Genomic DNA, 17,020 nt, shown 5'->3' on the forward strand with positions numbered 1-17,020 from the left:
ATATTTTTAATTTGCTAGTTTATTAGAGCTAGGCATGTATACCTGAGTCAGTCTGTCAATGATTGTCAAAAGATCTGTAATTACCTAATAATAACAGCTTTCATTAATGTCTTCTGTCCCTTTGCACTGCTCCTTTAAAAGACCATTGCTAGGACTTGTCTGTCTCCGGCTAATCGTAAACAGAAGACAGAGGGGCGGTCCTTCACGCTGCATGCCTGGCTTCAGAGTAAGGAGGCGTGTCTCTCAGTAATCCATTGTGATTGGCTGGGAGGAAGCTGCTGGCTACAGCAAGTGTGTATGTAAAGTGGGGGAAAGCAGTTTTGGCCCCAGCGAACTGGCAGAGGAGCCATCTTGAGAAGGTCCTCAAGGAAAACTGTGGTATGTGAAGAAACTAAAGATTGTTTTATGCATAATGCTGCAGCAGCTGTAACTTATGTAAAAAAAAATATATTTTTTTTAATGAAAACATGACTGTTAGACTTAAATATTTTTTATAAAAGAAAGTTTTTTTTTTAATTGTTCAAAAGTATTAAAACATAAAAAAGCAAGTTTGGTATCATCGCAATCACATTGGCCCAAAGAATAAAATGATTATGCTATTGATAGTGTGAGGTGAACACCACACAGGCAATACAAAAGAAAATGGTGGATTTGCTGTTTTCCCATCATCCCTCATCCAGATTTGTTGGCAGAAAAATAAAAAAGTTAAAGCTCTTGTAACAAAATGTTTGCTGGTCATTAAGAGGTTAATTGTTCAAAATGTCAGGAAATAACCCAGTCACTTCCTCAAAAGCATAATGCCGACAGTAAAGTTGTGTCTTCATGAACTTGGACATGTAAGTAACCATACATTCATTGTAACTTTCAATCTATTATCTGTACATTATCTACCAGTTCTTCAAGCAGAGCTCGTACCCCGTGATGTCCTCCATATCTGTAAATACCGACTGCTAATACAGTGTAATTCTTGTGTGCGGTATATCCATTGTATTTAATTTATAACCGAGTAAAGAAAAGGGGAACACTGAGGAATGTTGGATAAATGTTTAAAAAACATTCTGGATATAATAAATTCTTTAGCCAGAGTGGCATTGTCATTACTGAGACTTAAAAAAAAAAAAAAAAAAAAAAAAAAAGAGAAACTCCACATCACAATCTACAAAATTTCTGAGAAGTTAAACTGGAAGTTTTAACCTGAATTTTTTTTTTTTTGTTTTATTTAAATTTGTTTCACTAAATTTCCGTGCAAATTATTTAAGTAACTAATATGTGAGAAGGTGTCCTTTTTCTTTTATGAATAACATCTCATTCTTTACTTTGCAAATAGTTGTTGATTAATCTCCATAAATTTGGACAATGATTACAGGATAGAGCGATGCACCATGTTGTGTGCCACAGAACGATACCCTTCTGACTCAAGCTAGCGTTCTGGCGCAAATTTTTATTTGTGTAATGTATAGGGGCAGTGATGCTGCCCCTATACTTTACTGAAATCATACATTACTATAAAAAAAGAATTGAGATAAGCAAATTTTTTAAAATTTGATTCACCGGTTCACCTAATTTTTTTGAAAAAATTTGGTTTGACCCGAATATATTTGCGGCAAATTTAGTTAAAAAACTTCTATTTCCTGGCTGCATAGAGCCTTTATAGTGGTGTAGAACACTGTGCCTTGCAGTAACACGCATAGGGAGTGGTAGTGAAACAACACTGTGAGTCAGTATGACATGCAGATGACAGGCGTCGCTCTTAGAATCACTGCACACTTCACTTATTTGAGAAATTATGGGGCAAAAACTGACCAAATAACTCAAGTGTGAACTCAGCCTTACAGGTCGATGTTAGCATCAAGAAGAAGCACACTCCTTTTACACCATCCTCAGCTGATTGCACATACATGTCTACAGAACCTGTTCTATTAAACACAAGTAGAGCCCCGCGACAGAGTGGAGAGGGTGTCATCAGTCAGTGTTCATCGCAAATATTCTAATAGCGAATATCGGCACTTCGAGAATTCGCGAAGATGTAGAATATAATGCTATATATTTGTAATTGCGAAATATTCTAGATTTTTTTTCATCAGTATCCTCCCTTCTTGCTTGTGGGCCAATGAGAAGGCTGCAATGTCTTTGTCAAAGCTTAGGAACATCCCTAGCAACCAATCGGAAAGTTGCCTACCCCTTTGCTATATAAGAAATTCCCCAGCAGCCATTTTCTGCAGTTTTTTTGCATCCGCATTCACTCGGTCAGCATTTGGTCAGTAATTCATCAGTATTGCTAATGCCAAAAAACAGGAGTGGATCCAAAACAGAGATGACACGTGAACGGAATATTTGCATGTCTTCTGTGTTTTCTACCCACTCCTGCTTTTGGCTACCAAATCACAAGCCAATTCTGATGGGACCATACAGGCCTTACAGCTGCTACACAGACAGGATCTGTTGTGCGTCTAATTTTTCCATCGATCTGACAGATCAGAAGAATGGTCAAATAAATGATAATGTCTGCCAAGCCAAAAAGGCCAGTCATGAAGTGAAGAGGGTGGGAACAGCATGAAAAGTCCACAGAGTAACTCTTTGACATAGTGGTGAGGTGGAAGCAGCATGAGTACACACAGTAGCCCAATGACAGAGTGTGGAGGTGGCGGTAGCATCAGGAGGCCACAGAGTGGCACAATGACAGAGTGTGGAGGTGGCGGCAGCATCAGCAGGCCACAGAGCGGCACAATGACAGAGTGTGGAGGTGGCAACAACATAAGGAGGCCACAGAGTGGCAAGGTGACATATTGTGGAGGTGGCAGCAGCATCAGGAGACCACAGAGTGACCCGGTGACAGAGTGGGAAGGTGGGTGGCAATACGAGTACCAGCTGAAGATGGTAGGTGAAAGAAGGAGCACTTGGCATCAGATGTGTGGCATCAGGCAGGTGGCAGCATCAGAATAGTAGCTGAGGCAGGTAGCCAGAAGAAACCAGTCTCTTTTGTCAAAGTGTTGGTGAGGCACCATGGATGATCTAGTCTGATGCATCAGGCTTGGTGGGTGGAAATCCTGGCTGATCCATGCCTGATTCATCTTGACAAAGGTCAGTCTCTCCACATTTTGGGTGGACAAGTGGGTTATTCTTGGGGTAACTATGGCCCCCGCCTGAATAAATACCCACTCTGATATCACACTACTGGCCAGGTAGGACAGCTTTTCCAGAGTAAACTCTGCTAGTTGCGGCCAAAAATCCAGTTTGACTGTCCAGTAGTCCAGCGGATCTTCAATGTGGGGTGACAGGGTGCTGTCCAAGTATGCCACCAACTGCAGGTTCAGGTTCTGCTCTATGTCTAGCTGCTGGTTAGTAGATTCTTCACTAGGTGGGTGAAGAAAGCTGCTCATCAGCGACTCTAGATTCAAATTGCTGCTTGTGGAGCTGGAACTGCTCCTACCCACCCATCCTGCCACATCAGTCATGGCAGAGGAACGTGAGTGCAGAGGGCCCCCCGGTCAGACCTGCAAGAGGATCGACGATGGCGCAGATAGGCAGCGACAAACTGACTACATAGGATGTGTTAATAGTAGTTCAGTTTGTCCTCCCTCTCAGCGGGTGTAAAAAAGGCCCCCATTTTGGACCGGTAGCGAGGGTCCAACAAGGTGGAGAGCCAGAAGTCATCCCTCTGCCAAATGGTGACAATTAGGCTGTCACTACGCAAGCAAGTGAGCATGCATTTGCCCATTTGTGCAAGTGACTCGGAGGGACTCCTTGCCTCCATCTCCACTGCATATTTCCACGGTGTGTCTGGGTCCTCTGCTTTATCTTCCTCATCGCCCTGTAGCTTCTCTGGCTGCTCCTGCTCCTCCTCTCCTGTCACCTGTGTGTAAAAACCATCCATTTTGCTACACATTGCTAGTTCTCCAATGTCCTCCTCCTCCAGTTCAGCCCCCACAGGGCTCATGTGGCCGTGAGATCTAGGTGCCACGTTGCAGGACATAAAGCAGTGGAATGACGTTGTTCATCCCGCAGTCCTGGTGACTGACAAATAACATGGCCTCCTCAAAGGGCCTGAGCAAACGCAGGTGTCACACATGAGCTGCCACTGTGTCATGGTCTTACCTTCTCACTGTTCTCCTTTGTTTGACATGTGCTGGCGGCCATCTTGGTTTCTGGGTTTCTTGTAGCCTCCCACCCTGCGGCTTCTCCTTCCCACTGGGAGGAGCTGGATGCCTAGCTCATATATATAGGAGGTCTGTGGCTTCAGTTCCTTGCTTGGTCCTCCTGTGTTCACATGCTTTTAAGACTGCTGCTGCTTCTGGTTCCTGATCCTGGCCTCGTCTGACTACCCCGTTGGTTCCTGATCCTGGCTTCGTCTGACTACCCTTCTGGTTCCTGACCTCTGTCTACGCAAGACCCTGCTTCGGTTTAGCCATCCGTTTGGACTTTTGCTTACAGCTTGATTTTCAATAAAGCCTTCTTATTTCCACTTATCTCTTGTTGTACGTCTGGTTCATGGTTCCATGACATTAGGACCAAGCCATGAATTTTGACGGTACAGGGCCATCCTCGCTCCCTACGCTGGTTGCCAGACTTGATCAGCAGGATCACCTGTTGGGTCGGTTCGCTGTGGCGTTGCAAACCCTGCTTGAACGCACGGCTCATTTCGCTTCCGTTGCCGATGGGTCGGTTGTCGCTCCTGGGCCCGCTCCTACTGCCGCTCCGGTTGTTGCGCCAGAGTCTACCCCGACACCTGTTGCTGCGCCTGCGGTGTCTCGGGGTATGACCGGTTCTGCCCCCCTTCCACAGCGCTTTGGGGGAGAGCCAACTCAGTGCCGAGGTTTCCTTAACCAGGTGGGCATTTATTTTGAGTTGCTGCCACATGCCTTTCCTACTGAGAGATCAAAGGTGGGCTTCTTGATCTCGCTGCTCTCGGACAAGGCCTTGGCCTGGGCCAGCCCTTTATGGGAGAACAACAATCCGGTGGTTGCCGAGTTTTCCCGGTTTTGTTGCTTCTCTTCGGAAGGTATTCGATGTGCCGGCTCGTGCTGCCTCTGCTGCGAAGCTCCTTATGTCCATCAGACAGGGTTCACGATCCGTAGCTGAATACGCCATTGAGTTTCGTACCCTGGCAGCAGAGGTGGGCTGGAATAATGAGGCTCTGGTCGCTGCTTTCTCTCATGGTCTCTCGGATGCCTTGAAGGATGAGGTTGCAGCTAAGGACCTACCAGTGGAGCTCGAGTCTCTTATTTCTTTCCTGATTTTGATTGACACCAGACTCAGGGAGAGACCTTCCTTTAAGGAGAGCCTGCGGAGGTCTTCTAACAGATTGGCGCCTACGTTTGCTGTCCCACCCGTGCCTCCCTCTCCTCCCACGCCTCCTGGGGATGACTCGTCTGGGGGTGAACCCATGCAGCTGGGGTTTGCTCGCCTGTCCGAGGGGGAGAGGGTACTCCGGAGACGCGAGGGCCGATGCATGTACTGTGGTCTCGGTGGGCATTTTCGGTTGGCATGTCCGAACCGTCCGGGAAACGCTCGAACCTGAGATCCTGTCGGGGGCAGATCTTGGGTGGAGTCTCCTCGTCCCCGGTTTCCCGTGTTGACAAACCACTGATCACTGTTGTCCTCTCCTGGGTCGGGGGCTCGGTGACGACCCAGGCGTTGGTGGACTCTGGTGCTGGTGGTTTGTTCATTGATAGTGTGTTCGCTGCCGCCAATTCCATTCCTCTGCAGCCTCGAGGTTCCCCACTGGCTCTTGAGGCGATAGACGGCAGACCCCTTCTGCCGCCACACGTGACTCATGAGACCCTTCCAGTGGGGATAGCCATTGGTGCCGTTCACAGAGAGTCGGTCTGTCTCCAGGTGATTTCGTCTCCACACTACTCGGTGGTCTTGGGGTACCCCTGGCTCCAGAAGCATAATCCGACTTTCGATTGGAGATCGGCCGAGATCCTCTCGTGGTCACCGCAGTGTGGGGCTAGTTGCATCCATGGGCCTGTCAAGTTGCTGTGTACTTCCTCGGACTCTCTGTTGCCTCCTGAATACGAAGAGTACCGGGATGTATTCGATAAGGTGCGCACGGTTGCCCTACCTCCGCACCGCCCATACGATTGTGCCATAGAGTTACAATCTGGTGCCGTTCCTCCTCGTGGCAAAGTCTATCCACTGTCGGTAGCGGAGAATGAGGCCATGGAGGAGTACGTGAGGGAGGCGCTTTCACGCGGACACATTCGCAAATCCTCGTCCCGGCAGGGGCTGGATTTTTCTTTGTGAAAAAGAAGGGCGGTGAGTTGAGGCCTTGCATCGATTACAGGGGTCTCAATCGCATCACGATCAAGAACGCTTACCCGATACCCTTGATTTCCGAGCTGTTCGATCGCCTCAAAGGGGCCACGGTCTTTACCAAACTCGACCTGAGGGCGGCATATAACCTGGTAAGGATCAAGGCGGGCGATGAGTGGAAGACCGCGTTTAACACCAGGACCGGTCATTATGAATCCTTGGTTATGCCCTTTGGGTTGTGCAATGCGCCCGCAGTCTTCCAGGAATTCATTAACGATGTTTTCCGTGACCTGTTGCAGCAGTGTGTGGTGGTCTATTTGGATGACATCTTGGTATTTTCTGAATCCATGGAGGCCCACATTATGGATGTCAGACGAGTGTTGCAACGGTTACGAGAGAACAGGCTGTTCGGTAAGCTTGAGAAATGCGAATTTCACCGATCCCAGGTAACCTTCTTAGGTTACATCATTTCCGCTGAGGGGTTCTCCATGGATCCTGAGAAGGTTTCGGCTGTCTTACAGTGGCCCCAGCCCAGTGGTCTCCGTGCCTTGCAGCGCTTTTTGGGCTTCGCCAATTATTATCGGAAGTTCATCAGGGACTTTTCTATGCTAGCCAAGCCTCTCACGGATCTGACCAGGAAGGGCAGTAATTTCCAGGTCTGGCCGCTCGAGGCCATCCGAGCTTTTGAGGCTCTAAAGTCCACCTTTGTGTCGGCTCCGATTCTGTCGCATCCCAACCCTGGGTTGCCCTTTGTCCTCGAGGTGGACGCGTCTGAGACGGGAGTAGGCGCCCTTCTGTCTCAGCGTAGAACACCAGAGGGTCCTCTGCTTCCTTGTGGGTTTTACTCCCGGAAACTGTCTTCCGCGGAGTGCAACTATCAGATTGGTGACAGGGAGTTATTGGCCATCGTGCAGGCCCTTAAAGAATGGAGGCACTTGCTCGAGGGTTCGGTGGTTTCGGTTCTCATCCTGACGGACCACAAGAATCTGACCTACCTTTCTGAGGCCAAGAGATTGACACCACGTCAGGCCAGATGGGCTCTGTTCTTGTCACGTTTTAATTACGTGGTCTCCTACCTACCCGGTTCCAAGAACATCAGAGCGGATGCCTTATCACGGCAGTACTCCGAGCTGTCCGGGGAGGAGTCGATTCCGACTTTGGTCATACCTCCGAATCAGATCCTGGCCGCCATTCGCACCAGCCTGACCTCTCCCCTGGGTGAGCAGATTTTGGCGGCTCAATCTGGTGCTCCCTCTGGGAGACCCAACGGCAGGTGTTTTGTGCCTGAGGAGTTGCGCACTCGGTTGTTGCGAACCTACCATAACTCCAAGGCCGCGGGGCATCCTGGAAAGAATCAGCTGTCCTGGGCTGTTTCACGTCTGTTCTGGTGGCCTTCTCTACGTTCCGACATCGCCGCATATGTAGCGGCATGCTCCGTTTGTGCCCAGAGTAAGTCCCCTCGGCACCTTCCGTTGGGCCTTTTGCAACCCATAGCCACCGGGGAGCGCCCATGGTCACACCTGGGGATGGATTTCATTGTGGACCTCCCTGCATCCCGAGGCCATACGGTCATTCTCATGATTGTGGATCGGTTTTCCAAAATGTGCCACTGTGTTCCTCTCAAGAAGTTACCCTCTGCACAAGAGTTGGCCACGATTTTCGCCAGGGAGGTCTTCCGGTTGCACGGTTTGCCCAAGGAGATTGTGTCGGATCGGGGGAGTCAGTTTGTGTCCAGGTTCTGGCGCGCCTTTTGCTCCCAGTTGGGGATTCATCTCTCTTTCTCCTCGGCCTACCACCCTCAGTCCAATGGGGCCGCAGAACGATTCAATCAGGCCTTGGAGCAATTCCTTCGTTGCTATGTCTCCGATCACCAAGACAATTGGGTTGACCTCCTGGCTTGGGCTGAGTTTGCCAGGAACACGGCGGTGAACTCTTCCTCTGGGACGTCTCCCTTCATGGCCAATTATGGGTTCCAACCTGCCGTGTTACCGGAGGTATTCTCTCCCCAGGATATTCCGGCTGTGGAGGATCACCTTTCCGTCCTACGTGCTTCTTGGGTACAGATCCAGAGGTCCCTTGAGGTCTCTGCGCAGCGCCAGAGACTCCAGGCTGATCGCAGACGAGCGCCCGCTCCTTCCTACCAGGTCGGAGACCGTGTATGGTTGTCCACCCGCAACCTCAACCTTCGAGTGCCCACTCCCAAGCTGGCGCCTCGCTTTGTTGGTCCCTTCCGAGTGCTTCGCAGGGTAAACCCGGTAGCCTATGCCCTTGCGCTTCCTCCTGGCATGCGGATCTCCAACGTGTTTCATGTCTCCCTGTTGAAGCCATTGGTGTGTAATCGTTTCACTTCCTTGGTTCCTCGGCCCCGTCCGGTCCAAGTGGGCAATCGTGAGGAATATGAGGTGAGCAATATCCTGGACTCACGCCTGGTCCGCGGTCGGTTGCAGTTTTTGGTCCATTGGCGTGGTTATGGTCCAGAGGAGCGTTCCTGGGTTCCCTCCGCAGATGTCCATGCTCCTGCTTTGCTCCGAGCCTTCCACGCACGCTTCCCTCAGAAACCGTTCCTTACTCCGCGGAGGAGGGGCCCTTGAGGGGGAGGTACTGTCATGGTCTTACCTTCTCACTGTTCTCCTTCGTTTGACATGTGCTGGCGGCCATCTTGGTTTCTGGGTTTCTTGTAGCCTCCCACCCTGCGGCTTCTCCTTCCCACTGGGAGGAGCTGGATGCCTAGCTCATATATATAGGACGTCTGTGGCTTCAGTTCCTTGCTTGGTCCTCCTGTGTTCACATGCTTCTAAGACTGCTGCTGCTTCTGGTTCCTGATCCTGGCCTCGTCTGACTACCCCGTTGGTTCCTGATCCTGGCTTCGTCTGACTACCCTTCTGGTTCCTGACCTCTGTCTACGCAAGACCCTGCTTCGGTTTAGCCATCCGTTTGGACTTTTGCTTACAGCTTGATTTTCAATAAAGCCTTCTTATTTCCACTTATCTCTTGTTGTACGTCTGGTTCATGGTTCCATGACACACTGGCTGACATAAAAGTTACACAGGGGAGTACTCCTGTCTGCTTGGATCATCAAGAAATCATTTATGGCCTTTCTCTGTTCATATAATGGCTCCAACATATGGAGGGTGGAATTCCAATGGGTGGAAACGTTGATTATCAGACAATGTTGGGGAACAACATTCTGCCTTTGCAGCTCAAGGAGGATGTTCTTTGCAGTGTAAAAGTGGCTGAAGTGCATGCTCATTTTTCTGACCTTTTTCAGGATGTCTTGCAGATGGGTGGAAGACTTTAGGAACCACTTGACAAAGAGATTGAACATGTGTGCCATGCAGGGCGCATGGCTCAGCCCCCCTTGATACAGTGCCAACACCATGTTCTACCCGTTAACGATCACCATGGTTCCAATTTTGAGTTGTCACGGAGAATGCCAGGATTCGATTTCTTACTGAAGGACATAAAGCAGTTCCTCCCCTGTGTGACTCAGTTCGAGGTGCAGAACAGTGTGACACCGCCGTGCCCTACAAATGTGGCATGCTGGAGGGGCACTGTGAATTGCTCTTGCAGTGGAGGCTGAAGACATGGTGGAGGATGAGGAGGCAGAGGCAGATATTGTACCAGGACCAATGGCGTGAGAACGTGGAGGCGAAAGCGGCGTGACCTAGCCAAGTTGCTGGTGTGGCTGTTCAGGAACCACATTTATCCATTGGGCCGTAAAAGACATGTATTGTCCCTGACCGTAGTTACAGCTCCACACGTCAGCGCTGCCGTGCACTTTGGCAGACACCGATAGGCTCAAGAACTGGCCTACCTTCTGTACTACATATGTGTGCAGGGCTGGTACTGCCTTTTTGGCAAAGAAATAACGGCTTGGGACTCTCCACCTCAGTTCGGCACAAGCCAACAGTTCTCTGAAAGGTGCAGAGTCCACCACTTGAAAATAAGTAGACGCTGGACCTTTTGAGCCGACTTATGGACAGCAGGAGGCACACTCTCCCAACCAGTTGTTTAGCAATTTTCCATTTGGAAAGAGAGGGACTGCAGCACCAGCAACTTGGCCAGGAGCACATTCAGCTTCTGCGCCAATGGATGAGTGCACACATACTGTTGTCTCTTGGCAATCGCTTTGTTGATCAATTGCAGATGGAATGACTGACGAGGAGTAGAAGGAGGAGCAGGAGCATCAGGTTAGCAGATGATGGGAAGGACAGACAGCTCTCTTCGGCTGAGGTGGTGGACCCTTGACTTCCTGAAATCGGGTGCGTGCCACTGGGTGGTGCAGCGGTTGCTGCGGCAAGATGGACCACCACATCGGAGCCATGGTTCTCCCAGGCCACTTTATGGGGATGCTGCATACTGCATATGTTGACGCAGGGCCGTGGTGCAACATTGGCACTCTGGCCACGCTTCACCTTCTGCCCACAGATTTTACAAATAGCCATGTTTACCTCCTCCGGCGGTTTAACAAAAAACTGCCACACCGCCGAGTAGGTGATTTTACCCCCAAGACTCTGCACTGACTGACTGCTACTGCCGCTGCTTCCGTGAACACCTGCACCACTACTTTCAAGGCAGGTAGGCTCCTGCAAAGTGGGTGGTCTACCCTGGGCACGTTTGGCTCCCGATCTCGAACTGCTGCCTCCCTGCTGAATACTGGCCATGCAAGCGACTTGCTGGCTCCGCCACTGCCTCAAGGGCAAGCTGCCACCCTCTTCTCTCGATTATGATGAAGCCCATAATTTACCCGGCTCCTGGGCCATGCCAACTAAGGGTTGTGTCTGAAAAACACCCCGACTCTTGGCTGGGGGTGTCTGATGTCACTTGGGACAAAGTGGATGATCGAGTCAACCATTCAAGAACCGCTGGGTTGCTGGTCAAGATGCGACCGCTAGATGACACCGGGAGCTCAGGCCTCTTGCTGCGACTCCTGCTGCCACGCCCCCTTACTCTGCTGCGATCTGTGCCTGCGCCAGAAACAGTTAGGCCTCTGCACCTCCCCTGTGCAGGGCCAGTCACTTCTCTGTGTGACATACTGTTACATCAAACAAATAAATAAAAAGGAAATTGAAACATCCTAAAAAAGTAAAATTTTCTCACTTCACCACACAACAGCTAATAAGCCCTTTTTTATTTTTCACTAATACGTACCAAAAAGGGCTTTAGAATATATTACTGCACCGCTGAACGGCAAATAGGCCCTTACTTTTTTCCACTTATACACGCCACAAAAGGCTTTAGAACATATAACTGCGTCACTGAACGGCAATGTTACAAAACTGTTAGTTACACTGTTACAAAACTGTTAGTTACACTGTGTGCAATTAAGTGCTATTTTGCCTCCCAGCTCTGTTTTCAGCCTTTCGCATGGTTCGGCACGAGTCCTTTGTGTTGGGCATGGGTAGCCGCCATTTCGGGACCTTGCACATGGTCGCGGCCATCTTACGCCCGAACAGCGGTGGTTGCCAGCAGTCGCCTGGATCTAAGGGTGGATGCGCAGACCGGCGAGCACCGCTGAGTCCTCCAGGACAGCGTAGATTCGTGCTGGGGCTGCCAACCGACCGGCCGTTCAGTGGAAGGACTAAACCTTGCATGGGGATTCCGGCGGACACTGAGATGACTGTGGGGGGGCAGGGGTTTCGTGGGGTTTTGGCACACGAGCGGAGACCGACCGCAGGACCAAAGCTTGGGGAAACATTTTTGGCTGAAAAGCCTGTGCGGTCGGTCAGAACTTCAGGGACCCGTAACTCCCGAACCCTTGGACCGACAGAGCCGGATTTTGGATATGTTGTTCCCCTACACCAGGACTGTCTGAGGATACCGAATGTAAAGATGTACCCCCTGGTTTTGGGGTACATCCAGAACTTGGGTAAAATTGGGTGTGGGTTAATTATGTTAAAGGATTATCTGAGGGAAGGAGACGTGGGGGTTGTACCAGACATGTAATTGTGGTAATCATGTAAATGTAGCCCTTTCCAGGGCAGGATTGCATAAAAGGAGACCCCGGTCAATAAACATCGTCTTGCTTAACCTTCAAATCGCAGCCTCGACTCGTTTGTGGAGGGGGGAAGGATTATCCTAGCTGTAAGATCGGTACCGGGATTACTCTACATTTACAGGATCCTTCTGGATATTGCGACGAAGCGGCTCCACTCTCTCTCCCTAAACCGAGATCCAGACTATCCAAGCAGTCCAGCTTCCAGCTAGCCGGGAAATAACCGTAACAGGCAAATTATATATTTTTTTGCCACTAATACACATCAAAAAGGGCTGTAATTTTCTCACTTCACACAACGGCTAATAAGCCCCTTTTCCCCCACTAATACAAGCCAAAAAATGCTTTAGAGCATATAACTGCACCGCACAAGGGCAAATAAGACGTATAAATATTTCCTTGTAATAACCCCTGTTAATGGCTGTATCAAACAGCACTTGCACCCCAATAACAAGAACGGTTTGCTGGAATTACAGAGCTGTATGATGGCATTTTAGGTCCCCAATCAGTGCATCAAGGTGTAATAGGATTGTTCTTATTACCCAGGCTGTAACCTACCCTACTGAAGCCTGTTCTGCTTCAATACTGTGGAATGATTCCTCCCTATCCTTTCCCTGAACTTCTAGACAACAAAATTAAAGTTTTAAAGTCTTTTCTACCACTGTCCCTAGCGCCTGATTATATCTCTCCCTGCACTAAGTACACTGGAAAATGGCTAAATCCAATATGTCTGCAGCTATTTATAGGGCTGTGACATCACAGGGCTGGCTGGCTGCTGATTGGCTGCATGCACGGCATTGTGGGTGATCTCTCGTTCCCAGAGTTCCTTGCTTCATGTCGTGCAGCGGCCATTTTAGTGTGAGAAAATTCGGATTCGGTGCAAATAGAATTTTTCCTGAAATTCAGATTAAATTCCACTTCATCAACTTCAATTCACTCATCTCTACTGTCTTTGGACCGTCGGTAAGGCCTGTATCAGATGGTCCCTATTTTGCATCAGGATATGCTCATGATTTTGAAGTAAAAAAACAGAAGTTGGTACAAAACACAGAAGACATGCAAACTTTCCAATCACGTGTCATCTCTGTAAACAGTGATGTCGACACAAACTTACTGCTGACACCCTCTCCACTCTGTCGGGAGGCTCTACTTGTATAAGCGTTTAATAGAACAGGTTCTGTAGACATCTATGTGGAATCAGCTGACGATGGTGTAAATGGAGTGTGCTCTTTCACTTCACAGTAGAATCTTGCGCCTCTGCACGGTTCTTTATACCTGGCGCTAACATTGTTCACACTTAAGTTAGTTGGTCAGTTTTGGCCCCGTGACTGCCCAAATAAGTGAAGTGATTCTAAGAGTGACGCCTGTCATCTACATGTCATACTGACTCACTACCACAGCAGACTCCCTATGCGTGTTTCTGCAAGGCACAGTGTTCTACACCACTGTACAGGTTCTCTGCAGCCGGGAAACAGCTGATTTTAACGCGATTCATCACGAATAAATTCAGATTGAATCAAATCAATTTGGGAAGTTCAGAGAACTGTTAGAATCAAATTGTTTGAAAAATTCGCTCATCTCTAATTATATTGTTCCATATAATGTAATGAGATATATATTACCTCAAACAAAACTGGTGTAAAAGAAGATAAATGTTCCAGGCCTGCTGCCCCCCCCCCCCCCCTCACTTGCCATGCTGCCCTATTAGAGAAGTGGAGAGGGTGGTGGAGAAACATCAATTTTTTGAGTGCGGTTAATTATCTAGTCCATATTATCAGGCTCAATATCTGTCCAAATGATAGATAATAAGGCAGGATCTGTGTCCGTCACTATGAGAGATTGGATCTCAGGAGATCCACCAACATTTCTTAAAGGGGTTGTCTCATCATGGACAATGGGGGCATTTCGCTAGGATATGCCACCATTGTCTTATAGGTGCGGGTCTCACCTCTGGGGGCCCGCACCTATATCGAGAACAGAGCCTCGCAAGGTGGTGGCTGGACCACCACCAAGCCGGCTCCCCACAGAAGTGAATGGGAGCGTACCACACTCGGCTTTTTTCCAATGCCCCATAGAAAATGAATGGAGGGCCGCCCTCCTTCACTTGCGGGGCTCCGTTCTCGATATAGGTGTGGGTCCCAGCCGGGGGACCTGCACCTATAAGACAATGGGGACATATCCTAGCAATTTGCCCCCATTGTCCATGATGAGACATCCCCTTTGTACTTTCACACTTGCGGCAGAGGATTCTGGCAGGCAGTTCGCCGGAACTGCCTGCCGGATCTGTCAAAACGTATGCAAACTGACGGCATTTGTCAGACGGATCAGGATCCTGATCCGTCTAACAAATGCATTAAAATGCCGGATCCGTCTCTCCAGTGTCATCCGGAAAAACGGATCCGTCATTTTTTTTTTTTTACATTTTTTGCCGGAACATGTTTTGCCAGGCATTTCAGCATTTGTTTCAGCATTTCAGCAAGTGTTCCGGAATTTTGGACGGAGATAAAACCGCAGCATGCTGCGATATTATCTCCGTCCTGAAAAGGCAAAAAGACTGAATTGAAGACATCCTGATGCATTCTGAACTGATTGCTCTCCATTCAGAATGCATGGGGATAAAACTGATCAGTTCTTTTCCGGTATTGAGCCCCTAGGACAGAACTCAATGCTAGAAAAGAATAACGCTAGTGTGAAAGTACTCCTAATACCAGAGTGTCTAATTTGTCTACAGTAGAGCAGAATACAAGTTGGGCAAATTCCTTCACCTCAGCTGAAGCAGAAATTGTCCATCTTTGTGTACAAAGGGAAGGGAGGAGATTTTACCAGGCCAGGCCAACTGTCTACGTCTACAGGTTGCTCCAATATCGTGTTTCTGAGGAGATGGAAGAACAAGTTACAATTTCTATTCCTGGTGAGATTCAGGAAAACAATGAAACATGGCAGTTGGTGAATCAGATACGTATTGTAGTGGCTGGACACCAGAGTATTTTGTTTCAAGCATGACCTCTGGTCAACTGTAAGGGCATCATCATTCATATTGTGGAAAACCTCTTAATCTACCCTTTTTTCAAACCTCAAAGAAAAAAACTGGGTAACACACATTCGTCCCTCATCCTCAGAAACCAGATTGAGAGAGGTTCAGAAATCTGCTTTCCACAGCTGCCCTTTTCTACTTATTATTGCAAATTTCCTCTTAAGATGAGGGGGAGATAAGAAGGAGGAAGAAAGGAAACTTTTAGAACGTGTTTCTCAGAGAATCTGTTGTATTGCAGGCACCTTCCTCCATTGCAGCTGAAAAATTTCTGCTTTAAGGCTGGGTTCACACCTGAGCGTTTTACAGCGCGTTCCTACGGATGATTCCCTATGGGAATGGTTCTCACCTGGGCGTTTTACAGCGCGTACAATCGCGCTGTAAAACGCCCGACGCCCCAAGAAGCACATGAGCTTCTTTGGGGCGTCTTGTCGCGCGTTCCCATACATAGACTTTCGGGAACGCGCGACAATGGGCGTTCGCTTGTCTCTGTATGCGCGATTGCAAACGCCGGTACAATAGCGCATACAGAGCGCTCCTTTCAGAACGCTCAGGTGTGAACCCAGCGTAAAGGGAGTCTTTCACCTAAAATCACCATTATAGAACACTAACATCAGGATCTCCAATACATTCCCCATATTACAATGCTACCTTCCATATTGCTGTCCATCTCTGATTTTCTCATAAAAACACTTATATTCAATATGTTAATTAGCTTCTGAAGGTGCCCAGGGGCGGCGTTCATTCGGTTGGTGCCCAGGCCCCTCGGGGCTTTTCATCGAAAACCTCTCCCCTTTCACCAACTGACCCTCCCTAGGTTCTTCTGATTACTTCCTCCTCTTAGTGAGAAATCCAGCGCCAGTGCCGTTCAACAGATTTGCCGCGTCTGCGCACTTCATTCCCCATTATGGGCAGAGGCACAAGAGCGTTTAATGTGCATGTGCCGGCCCGTACATCCCGATCTAGCCGGCGTTGTGCCTCTGCCCATAATGGGGAATGAAGTGCGCAGGCACTGGCGCTGTTGAACGGCGCTGGTGCTGGATTTCTCACTAAGAGGAGGACGTAATCAGAAGAACCTAGGGCGGGCCAGAGGGGTGAAAGAGGAGGGGTTTCATATGAAAAGCGCCGAGGGACCTGGGCAACGGCCACATGAACGCCACCCCTGGGCACCTTCAGAAGCAAATTAACATGTTGAATAAAAGTGTTTTTCTGAGAAAAATCGGTGATGGACAGCAATATGGAAGGTAGCATTGTAATATGGGGAATGTAATGGAGATCCTGATGTTAGTGTTCTATAATGGTGATTTTAGGTGAAAAACTCCCTTTAAGCATTTGCAGTCTTGTGAGATCATGCCATCTGACTACAGGCACTTCCAGTGGACCACTATGAAGCGGTCTTGATCATCTACAAGTGAAATGGGGAGGTAGCCACATAACCGAATAACTGGTGCTAGGAGAACAAAATGCATGGGCAGGGCTTCCTTGTTCCTGTGCGGGAGCTGAGAGAACAGGGTATCAGCATTTAGATGTCACCAGTTTGGATGAGCGGACGGCTGGATGTCTGGGTTCAAGGGGTTCAGCTGAACTTTGCTTCAAAGTTTGGCTCGGGTTCTGAACTTGACCCCAACCAATGAACCCTATTGAAGCCAAGGGGGACCCAAACTTTGGGGCTGAAAAATGGCTGTAAAAAAGTCATAGAAAGGGCTCCAAAAGAATCCAAAATAGGGGTAAGAGCAGTA

General features: G+C 48.9%; 1 protein-coding gene and 1 long non-coding RNA gene across 2 annotated transcripts in view; one reads left to right on the plus strand and one right to left on the minus strand.

Annotated features, from left to right (window-relative positions):
- LOC122929125 overlaps window positions 1–17,020 on the minus strand; it is a 202,218-nt gene that overhangs the window by 109,933 nt on the left and 75,265 nt on the right. The window lies entirely within an intron of this gene.
- Window positions 817–17,020, plus strand: part of LOC122929123 (B-cell receptor CD22-like) — a 518,995-nt gene continuing 502,791 nt past the window's right edge. The window contains exon 1 of the mRNA XM_044282611.1: window positions 817–836. The gene's annotated coding sequence lies outside the window, so the exon portion shown is untranslated. The remainder of the gene's footprint in view (window positions 837–17,020) is intronic.

The sequence above is a fragment of the Bufo gargarizans genome, chromosome 2 (assembly GCF_014858855.1).
Source record: "Bufo gargarizans isolate SCDJY-AF-19 chromosome 2, ASM1485885v1, whole genome shotgun sequence".
Classification (NCBI taxonomy): Eukaryota; Metazoa; Chordata; class Amphibia; order Anura; family Bufonidae; genus Bufo; species Bufo gargarizans.